Genomic DNA, 11,297 nt, shown 5'->3' with positions numbered 1-11,297 from the left:
ATAAAAATTCTTCATTTAGCCTTACTCCAGGGAAACCCAAATCTCCCTCTTCACCCCTCACACAAGGCTGGATTATTCAGGTAGGCATTTCTTGATTTATTAGACAACTATTTTCCAGGCTTCTACAATATGTAAGACACTATTCAAGGCAAGGGGTGAACAGGGGGAGACCAACATATAACCCCTATGAGACATTCTTTCTATTAGGGATTTGAATTTCTTCCACCATCTTCTGTTGCAGTCTGCATTTGTTTATCACCTCACTTTGATTAAAGTAGTCAGGGTAGCCCACTGGTACAATCCGCATTTATTGCATAAAGTCAGTGCTAATTCATAGGTTACCCCTATTAGTAACTAACACTGGAATTTCACATCACAAGCTACAGTGTCTCTACATGATTCTCCAGCAACTTTATGAATGAACCACCATCATCATCCCCATTTTACCTACAGGAGGACTGAGGGTCAAAGAGGTTAAAATAGGTGACGGAAGGCCAGCCACTGGTCAATTTAGCACAATGCTCCCGTGCCAAATCCCATTTCTTTCTAATTAACTATTTTTTCTGTCTCTTTGGGTAATTATCTCACTCACGTTGAGGTAAACAGGATAGAGAAAGACGTCATGTTTCAGAAAGTTCATTTTGTTGCCATTTGTGGGCTTCAACTGACCTCTCGGACACCAGTACTGACAACTTAAGGCGCCTGAAAACTTTATCCCTTCCATGCATCCAGTCTCTCCCTTGCTCAGGTGGGGGATTGTGTGGGCTCTGCTTGCTAATCCAGTACCCCAGCTCCCCGGGGGGGACCCTGCAGAGGCGATCCCTTGCCTCTCCCTACACAACGATGAATGGTCCCAGAAGTGTGATGGGCCAATTACAGGAGCCGAAAGAACAAAACTCCAGAGAACTTAGTAATTCTGCAACAGCAACAAAAAACCAAAGTCCAAGTATTATCAGGGGTCAGGCCCAAGCATGGAGACACTCCAGACTCTTGTGTGTGTTGGAATTCCCATTGGGACCTTCCACCGTCCTCGCTGGGTTTTCAGTCTGTAATGTCTTACAGATTTCGGGGCTGGTGTCTGACAGCTCTGACATATCTGAACTAAGGCTAACCTCAGCGAGTTTCTTGAAAGCCTGATAAGTTATACTGTACCTGTCAAAGCCTCTCTCCACCGAGATTCCCTTTCCTTCTCCAATGGGGCGGGAACAAAACAACAAAAAGAAGAAGAAAAAGCAGAAAAAGAAGGGGAAGAAGAGGAAGAGGGAGAGAAAAAAGGAAGGAGGAGGAGAAGGAGAAGAAGAAGAAGAAGAAGAAGAATCATCTGACTGGCATAACCTCCTCTGCAGTTTGTAATTACTGTTATATTATTTCAAATCCTAAATCATAACCAAAGGAAAACATAGACTGCTTAGTTGAGGGGAAAACAAATCAACTCAATTTTCTGCAACTTTATGAGTTGTTGGCCTCTCCCAAAATACAAATTCTGGGCCCGAGCTGAGCAGAAGAGAGAAGAAGCCATGTATGTCTACACTAAGATATGAGACACACTAACTTGTTCCTTCAAAAACTCAACAGGTTCTCTCTAATATTCCCCACAGTGGAAGCCATTTCTGCATATTGTCATCCTCTGTCACCCATGAGAGGTAACCGCAACGAGTCACGCCTGTCCCACACCCCATCCTCATGGTGGTGTACCTTGCTAGCCCATGAGTCAGCATCCAGTACGGGACATAGGAAAAATCACAGGGAACTTTCAGGAAGGTCCTGGAAGAGAGGAAGACCACTTCTCCACTCATCTGTCCCCTGTCCTGACTGGCAAAGAGATTTTACTTTCGATTATGGAACATTTAGGAAATACAGACGTGCTCAGATCCAGCCTGGCTTTGTAACACTCACTCATTAGATCAGTGAAGACTTCAGAAAAAGGGAAGCATCCTGAAAAAACTGAAATCGCAATAATTTCTACTTTTTACTATTTGCTGTTATAAGACTTTGACATGATATTTTTCATCTTTTTGCCACAATTCTTTCCATATAAAAAAGAGGGAAGGCTACACCTTTCTTCTGAGAGTACGGAAACAGGAAGTAATTTTCAAGTGTTATCATAATATAAGAATTGCATAAATGTCAACTCACAAATGATACTGCAAATGATTTATTCCTTGGCAAATAAAATTACCCCAGCTAGACAAATACAATTACAAAAGAAACTTGTAAAGAGTGCTTTCAGGTTAGGTCAGCACAAATGTATCGATGTGCTTGGGACGTGGGCCCACAGAAAACCACCGCTGGACACAGCTGACACTGAACAAAATGGGTTTGAACTGTGCAGGCCACATACACTCAGATATTTTTTTCAGTAAATACTGTCAATGTATTTTTCTCTTATGAGTTTCTCAATAACATTTTCTTGTCTCTAGCTTACTTCATGTGAGAATCCAGTATATATAATACGTATAACATTGCAAAACACGTGTTAATAGACTATGTTACTGGTAAGGCTTCTGGCCAACAGCAGGCTCTCAGTAGTTAAGTTTGGGAGGAGTCACGGTTCCATGCCAGTTTTCAGCTGCACTGGGAAGTCAACACCCCAACCTCCCTGTTGTTCAAGGGTCATCTGCTCTTTCCTTTCATAAGGATTCTTTTTATGTTTCTTACATGAATATGTTTTCATTTTAAAATTTAAACAAAAGAGTTTTTTCAAAGCACCCCCTGTTGCTCCTCCCTCTCCTCTTCCCTGTCAGCCCCACCTGTCCCCCAAAAGTAACTTCCATTAGCTACTTGCTGCATGTCCTGCTGGGACATGTTTGGGCCATTTATTTGCATGTGTATACGTAGTATCTGACTTTTAGATACAAAATTTCTTACTCGGTGAAGATGGAGGTATTTGACCTGAGGTACTTCAATATTAATGTGAACCCCTGGATAGAAGTTAATCTCTGCAGCTGGCTTGTGCCTTTTATACTGTAGAAGCTAAATCCAGGGTAATCACAAAAGACCTCAGTGCTCCAGTGAACCATCACGTGTGGGGCGGGCGGCGAGGTTCCTCTGCCAGTCTGAAAACCGGAGCCTCTGCCCCGCCCCCACACCTCTCATCAGCGCTTCACCTGGAAAGTAAACTAGTTTCCAATGTAACTAGGCTTCCAACATGATTGTTCCCTGTTACTTTCTTCACTGGTGCAAGAGAATTTGGATTTTTGGTCTAAAATAAGAGGCGTTTATCCACAAATTCTACTTACGCCCTACAGCACCTTCCTCCACTGCCCACAAACACCAAGACAATCAAGATTTGGCTTCAGCTGAGATTTATAGGGGAACATAGCTGGATTTCCCTCTCTGCCCTGCCCTGCTAATGTCCAGCTGGCTGGCATCCAGGGCAAAGTGCCAGGCCTCTATTTTGGGGAAGAATCATCCAGAGATAGGGGGCAGATGCGGTTTGGCAACTGCGTGAAATCTGGCATGTGATTTTACGTGCTGTGGTGTTATGTTTCTTAGATGAGTACACACACTTAGGAGGCTGTTTATCATCATCACAGAACATCCAGGCAGCACCCCCTTGGCACCAGAGACATTCTGGAGGTCTTGCTAAAATAATATTTTAGTGAGAGGCCCGGGAAATGCACGAGAGTGGCACTGCATGGTACTGATATGTTATGCTGATACTGGCCTTTCATGGGAAATTAGGACATTTTCCTGTTTCTGACACTCAGAAAGAATTCTGGAAAGACCAAAGATACATTGTATAATTGTTTTTCATTTACTCAGTAAAAACAATGGCAAGCACATATTTTGAAATAAAATAAAACATTATTTCTTGGGCTAATAAAAATGAAGGTGCAAAGAGAAATTAATATTAAAACTTTGTCTTCCTTCTGCCTTCCTTGCTTTCTTATATAATTCACAAATGAGGAAGAAAAACACTTTTTATTGCTCTTCTGAACAAAGCTGTCTTGCGTGCTGCCTTCGAATTTTTCAGGACTACTTTCCACCCCAGGTTGAGATTTTGCATTTGTGATGATAGGTCCTGGCAGCAGGGTTATGGAAGAGGCGTCCCTAGACTGCACAGTGAAACCTCAGCGCTTCCCTTAGCCAAGTACACTATTATTTTGCTGTCATCAGAACAGATGCCCATGCATCACTCAAGAATAATGGTGTCCCAAATATTTTTTAAAGGATTCAAGTAAAATACCTGGGATCCGTTTTTCGGGAAGAGTCATCAAAAACAGAGCAAACGTGACCCCCTGTCCCATCAAGTAGCTTACAAAGTTGTTCAAGGCAGGTTGACGAAGTGTATGGGGTCAGCTTCTGGTTTTGGACCAGGAGTTTGGTTAAGTGATTGCCTTCCTGAGGGCTGATTTTCCTCCTGTGTCAGAAGAAGAGGGAAGGCCGATGACCTCAGAGGCCCCTTCAGCTCAAGAATTCTCAGGCTGCCAGTGGGGTTTTCCCTACGTGGCCTTTTCCCCAGTAATAAAGTTATTAGAAGATTAGGAGGGGAGAAGGGCGAGTGAACCCAGAGTCAGCATATTTTCAAGGGGATCATTCACTTTGCCTAATGCCCTGTCCTCACGCAAAGCCAGCCTAGATCACAGAAGCTGGTCTGGGGAAGCAGACACGAGCCTGACACACCACAATGTGTCAGGCTTATTAAGAAATGGCATCAGTCCAGATATGTGGGTTTGCAGTGTTTTAACCAACAGTAACTCTTCCTCCATCTTCTTCATCAATACCTAAGTTACTAAGAAAATTATTTTTTGAACAAAATTAATAAATACTAATAAGTTTCTCCTACATCGTTGTTGTGGAGATTAAATGAGATAATAATGTATGGTGAACTCCAGTGGTTGGCCATAGTAAACAATCAATAAATGTTAGTTAGCTTTTGTTGTATTGGTGACAACTCACTTTTATACATTCCCTTTAATTTCTGAAGCCATTTCACATGTTATTTCACTTAATCGAATCTTTCATGTAATGAATCTCTACTAAGAGTGCCAGGCACTGTTCTGAGCACTGAAAACACAATAGCGAATGGGAAGCAAGGCCCTGCCCTCACAGAACATCCACTCTGCTTGGGGGAGAAAAACAGTAAACAAGAAAATAAGATAGGAGGGGGGATCAGGGAGGGATTTCTGTTGTGTGTGGAGTTATTCGGGAAGGTCTCTCTAGTAAGGTTAGCATCTGAGCAGGTCCCTGAAAGAAGTGAGGGAGTGAGCCCCTGGCTATCCATGGGGAGGGGCTCCAGGTCGGGGCTGCAGCACATGCAAAGGCCCTGGTAGGAAGCTGCCTGGCCTGTGTGCTGCAGCTGGGATTGGGGGAGGGGGATTGTGAGAGACAAGGGAGGAAAGACATGGGGCTGGAGATTGGAAGGACTTTGTTTGTTTTCTCTGAGTGAGATGCAAAGTCTTGGAATACTCCTAAGCACAGGAGACAATCTGATTTACACATTAAGTAGATCGTTCTAGTAGTAATGTGAGGGACAGACTGACATGGGGCATGGGCAGAGGCCAGACAGAGGCCATTGTCCTGGGCCAGGCAAGAGAAGGTGTCTTGGTCCTGGTTAGCAGGGAAAAGCAGTCAGATTCTAGATCAATCTTCAAGGTAGAGCCGACAGGAATTGCTGATGGGTGGGAGCTGAGGAAGAAGAGAGAAATCAATGGTGATTGACAGCAAGCTCTTGGGTCTGGCAATGGGAATGTAGAGTTGCTTTTTACTGAGATGGAGAGACATTTACTGGACACTGCCTGTAAGCAGGTATCACGAATATGCCCATTTGACAGATGAGGAAGCTGAGACACAGAGAGGTTATCTGACTAGCCCCAGATAAGAGGATCCTTATTGACTTGAGACATAGGGAAGGACCCAGCAAATGGCAGAACCACATAAGCTCAGATCTTAAATTAGCAGAGTAAAAGATTTTTTAAATTTTTATAAAAAATGGCTAATGCCACTTATTTCTGAAGGCTACTCATTGGTGTTAGTCACCCACACTTGTGCCAGAAAGGACGAGAACTTCCTGGAAGTCACGACGCTCCAATTCTCCCGCGGGGCCCCTCTTCCGTCACAGAACATCTCGCTGAAAACAGCACACCTGCCACTGGCCCCCCATACAAACCCCATCACTGGGATGAGAACTTTGACCTGCTCTAGACCTTGAGGTAGAGGAACTGCTGGGGTTTGTCTGGGTAAGGAAATCTACAGGGACATTTTTGGGGAGACAGAGATGAGCACTAGCAGTAGGAGAGAACAAGCCCGTCAGCTGAATCCCACAGACACCCAGAGTCCTCACACGTGTAATACCACAGAGAAAAAAACCCTGCCCCCTCTGCCTGCTCCCCCAAAAGCCATGAGTTCTGTTATTGTTCCTATTTCTAGGGAAGAAAGCAGGGAGGGGAGGGGACTCGGCCAAAGGCTCCCACAGCCTGTGCAGGCAGAGCCTGCACTGCAGCCAGCGGGAGGGGTGGGCGCTGGAGTCTACTTTCTGCTTTGCCTCCCAGGACAGAAACAAGACAAATGAAGGTCAGATGGCCCGTTACATGGCATGATGGCTTGCATTAGGGGACACTGAGTTTGCTCTTGCTCCAAGTGCCCTCAAACCTTACTACCTCACAAAGTAAGAAATTTGAGGTAGGGTCAGGACATCTGTACCTAGATGTGGACTACCACCTTTTTAAAAAATCAAAGCTTCTGACCAGTTTTGCTTCAAAACTGCTTCAAATATGAGCTGCATCAAAGTATCCAAGAGCCCATAGCAAGGTTAGTGGGACTCCATTAGGACTACTTCAAGATGTAACTCTACCTTTTCCACCCAGTTAGAATGTCTCCAGTATACTTAGGAGGAAGCTGCCAAGAGGGTTGGTCCTCAGGGAGGACACAGAACTGCATCCATCAAATAGGTATTGATTCAGTGCCGACATGCCCAGGACTGTGTGATAGGCCAGCAAGAAATGCTGGTCCTTGTCATCAATTTGTTTACAATCTGGCTAAACAGAGTTGGACGCACATAAAATGCTTTGTAAGCAATCCACTCAGATTTCACCAAAGGCTGGCCCAGAATGGGTACTTAACAAATATTTGTTGCAGGAATTGTTTGTTAAAACTTGTAGTTCAGATAGAGGAGAGGTCCGAGGCCTTGGTGTTGCTGGGAAGTGTCTGTGGCCCAGGGTCAGAATGTGGGTGGAGGTTTCAGGCTGAGGCAAAAAAAGTATGAGCAAGGCTTTTATCACCCCTGAGTCCTGGGAAAAGTAGATAATTGACCCAAGACGGCTGTGTGTTCTTAAGTCTCAGTTGAATGCTCACTGTTGTGCTATAGATCCCTGATCTTTCTTAGTGATGTAATGACTCATGGCCCCAAAATAAATAAATAAAAGCAGTTTGCCCAAAGCAGAAACTGCATTCAGGGATATCAAGAAACCCTGTGATTTGCCTGTCTACCTCAGGAGAGGTCCTGTCTCTAGATGGAGACTAGGACCTTTCTGGCAGCAGGCGACCACGTTCCTTTGCTGTGTGCTGAGATGTTGGTAAGGCAGTGGTGTGAGTTAATTCTCTAGGGTTCTACCAGGGGTAAACTGGGGGATTTACCTTAAAGCTAAAGAAACTTAAGAGGAGCCGCCACCACTGGGCCCTTCACTAGACAAGCCACTCCTTGCGACACTAGTTTGTAAAACAGGCAGAACAATATAGTTTTTCATCAATCAGTTGAGACCACTTCCTGTTTGCACTCCATTTTTTTGCTTCTCTGTGTCAGGGGCAGCACTGCATTTGTGAGATGAGGCAGAGGAGGATATATTAAGATGCATTTATTTGGGGTTTAGTTGCATAGATTGATGTGCCTTAGAGTTCCTTCTGTGCATGTTTGAGGTATTGCTAAGCCATCCTGGTACAGAAATGGCGTCTAGGAACACTCCCATGTCTCTCTCTGCCTGATGTTGCAAGGCGGAGGGGTGGGGCCAAATGGGAAATTGCAATATGCTTGTGTTGAAGGGCCCCTGGCACCTGAAGGAGAAAAAAAGATCTGAAATCAATGAAGTCAGAATGTGGCTTGTGAAAAATTCTCCCAGTCATCAGACATGTAAATGTAAGCCAAAGACTAGGTTCTCATCAACGAGTAGTTAAAATGGACCTTCCCTCCTGTCAAGATGGTAGATGGACATTAGTTATACAGGGAGTTTCTTAATAAAAATGCTTTTTTCCCCTGGACTTGGAGATGTTTGTCCTCTTTTCTCTAATTGTGATTTGTTGTGATTTATTTTCTCATTCTAAATAAAAATTTACTTTGTGTCTACATTTGTATTTATCATTTTCTATTGTTTGCCTAAATTACATAAACTCCAAGCCCCACAAATCTTGATCCATTTCTTGATGGATCTTGTCCAGAGTACCTGATAAAATATACCTGAAAAATCGCTCTTGCCAGAACCAGGGAAGCCACTGATTTCTGTTTTTCTGGTAGAGAGGAAGCACGTTGCAAGTCAGAAGCAGGGACCTTGGGGCCAGACTGCCAAGGTTCAAAGCAAGAACCATGGTACCTTAGAAGGCACTTCATTAAGTGTTAAAAACATTATTGCTCTAGACATGTCATCCTTCTTCTAAATACTTATTCAGATACCATAATTGCTAGATATAGAATTTGAACAGTTAATTTGTAACCATGCTTCGTGTATAGCAACATTTAACTAAAATCTCACTTTAAAAGGAGAGAATGGAGACTTAGGGCTCATTCCATTTGTTCCGCTCCACATGGTAATGTGAGGATGGAATACAAATGCCAGATGAATTTAGCTTGAATAAACCAGCATGAGATAGAACACGTGAAGGTCAGAGGTCTGTTCAAGAATAGAATTATCCTCCCTGCCCCAATGCAAAGGCAGGAATGGTCGTGGTGGTAGTAAGTCTTTAGTTCATTAAGAGGGTTTTACTGACCCCTTGTGGAAGACAGAGGTTGGTGCACTCAGTGAGGATCCCAGTTGGGGGAACTTGCTTTTTCCCCACAGAGAACTCTTCAGGGAAAAACTCTTCAAGGAGTGGAAAGGTAAGGTAGGTAACTACCACCTTTACTACCACCTGCCCGGGCTTTTTTCCCATTCAACTAGAAACTCATATACAGTTACTTCTCACACCAACTTTCTTCCCGACACACATCAGAGTTCTCATCAAAGGCAGGTAGGTGTGTGATGTTGGGATTACGGCCTTTCCTTGTCTTTAAAAAGGGAGGGAGGGAAGCAGGGAAGATGAAACTAAAGAAAACCAATTTGGATCCTAGCACAGCTACTAACTAAACGAAAGACTATGAGCAACTTGTTTAAGCTCTCCAAGCCCCCCCATCTTCATAGGTAAAACAAAACTCAGTGTTAGTGAATGAACTGGATGAGGTCTATAAATCGCTTGTGTGTGGCACATATCAAGGGCTAAATAAGTGTTTATGTTGCTATAATTAAACATAATGATGTCATAGTTACTCATTGCCCTGATGCTCATTAGACAGTTGCTTCACACTCCTACATCAAACGTCTTTGAGAGAGAGAGAGATTTCTCTTCACTGAGCAATTTCCTCATTTGAGACTGGGTTGAACAGTCTCTGACTATGCACACAGGGAGAAAACAGTTCTTGGTAAAGAAGCTGGTTTTCCTGGTGCATGCAGAGTTCTGGGGAGGGAGGGACGCAATGCGAACACCGCCTCCCCTCCCCAGTGGAGCCAGCAGGATGGTTGTGGGCCCTGGTGTTCCACATAAGAAAGGCCTGAGGTTCCACTAAGCAAATGTTCTTTGCTGCAACTGAAAGGAGACAATTGTTTGCCCAACCTGCAGTTGGAGGTTCCTAATGTTTTGGAATAAGAAGCCCTCAGCACCCTGGGAGGATGGGCTGTAAAGCAGCAGGGCAGTAAGGTGGAGAGAGGGGGCATTTCAGACAGCATTCGATGTCTTATGATTTGGTCTGAGTCTTTCAGTGAATCTGTCCCTAAGCTGACACCTTCACAAGTGCCTCTCAAGGATTTGTCCCCTTAGATGAGACAGGAAGGTTACAGGGGCCTGTAGTTAGGTACTGGCCTTCCCCAAGTAGAAGGGTGGGCTGGAGTCGGGCAGAATAGTTTCCCTGAAGGGCAGGCCTTGTTGAGGTGAACAGAACGCTCTGGTGTGTCAAAACGCACCTTTTCCACTCTTCACACCAGCAGCACAGGGGACTTTTCTCTGACCCTCACTGTGAGAACCCGATAGGCCTCCAGGCAGTAAGATTCACAGTGTGGCAGCCCTGTGGAGTTGTTAACTCTCCAGTTTGTCCACACTGAGCCTCCAGCAACTGGTCAATTAGTTTAGGGTTTCTGCCCTAGTGCTGGTTCCAGCATGAGTTTCAGCTCCTGGGTTTCTGCCCCAGTAGGCTGTGACGCGCTGCACCTGTGTGCCTGTGTCCGCAATTTCCGAAGCAGTGGCTGGCCCAGTGACCTCAATTCTCTGATTGTTGTTGATTTTCAGTTTGTTCAGCGTTGTTTCCTGTGGTGAGGATAAAGGGTGTCAACTTCCAATTTCCTCACATAACACACCGGAAACCTTAAAATCAAACTTGTTTTTGAAAGACAGTAACTACTGAGTTTCATACAGAGGCAAGATTGAAGCAGGAAGGGCCTATCACAGCGAGACCAGGTAGAACGCTTCCGAAATTATCCAGGAGGAGCTGGAGGGGAGTGCAGGTGAAGCCTAGATTTAAGAGGTATTTCCAAAGAAGCAATGACAGATTCCAGCATAAATTAACTATGATAAAAAGTACTCAAATATGTCAGGAACATGTATGAAGGACACATGGACGAAACTAAAAGGGGGCAGGATCAAGGGTGAGAAGTGGAGATGGCTAGGGTGGAGGGAAAATGGAGACAACTGTACTTGAACAGCAATTAAAAAATTTTTTTTAATACAATGAAATTAAAAAGTAGTCAAATATGACTTAAGTTTCTACTCCAAGAAACTGGATACCTATAAAAGTAATACAAGTATGGTGGGAATAGTCTATTTAAGATGGGGACATGTTAGGTTTGAGATGCCTACGTATCTGTTCAACTGGGCCCAAAGGAAGTTGGAAATAAGAACCTTAGGATATAGAATCAGGAATCTTCCAAATATAAAGATAACTGAGCCACAGTAATTGTGAGATCATCAATATAAAAAATGAAGATGAATAAGGAACAGTACGTGACATACCAGTACATTTATAAACCAGGATATCATTAACACTTTCCTCTAGATCACTCACAATTCTAAGCAAATTATTTCCTCTGAAATTCATCCCACATTCATCAAGGAGGAACTGC

The sequence above is a fragment of the Sturnira hondurensis genome, unplaced genomic scaffold (genome assembly GCF_014824575.4).
Source record: "Sturnira hondurensis isolate 20B ecotype Veracruz unplaced genomic scaffold, ASM1482457v3 Scaffold0001872, whole genome shotgun sequence".
NCBI classification, from domain to species: Eukaryota; Metazoa; Chordata; class Mammalia; order Chiroptera; family Phyllostomidae; genus Sturnira; species Sturnira hondurensis.
Note: the sequence above shows the minus strand (reverse complement) of the source record.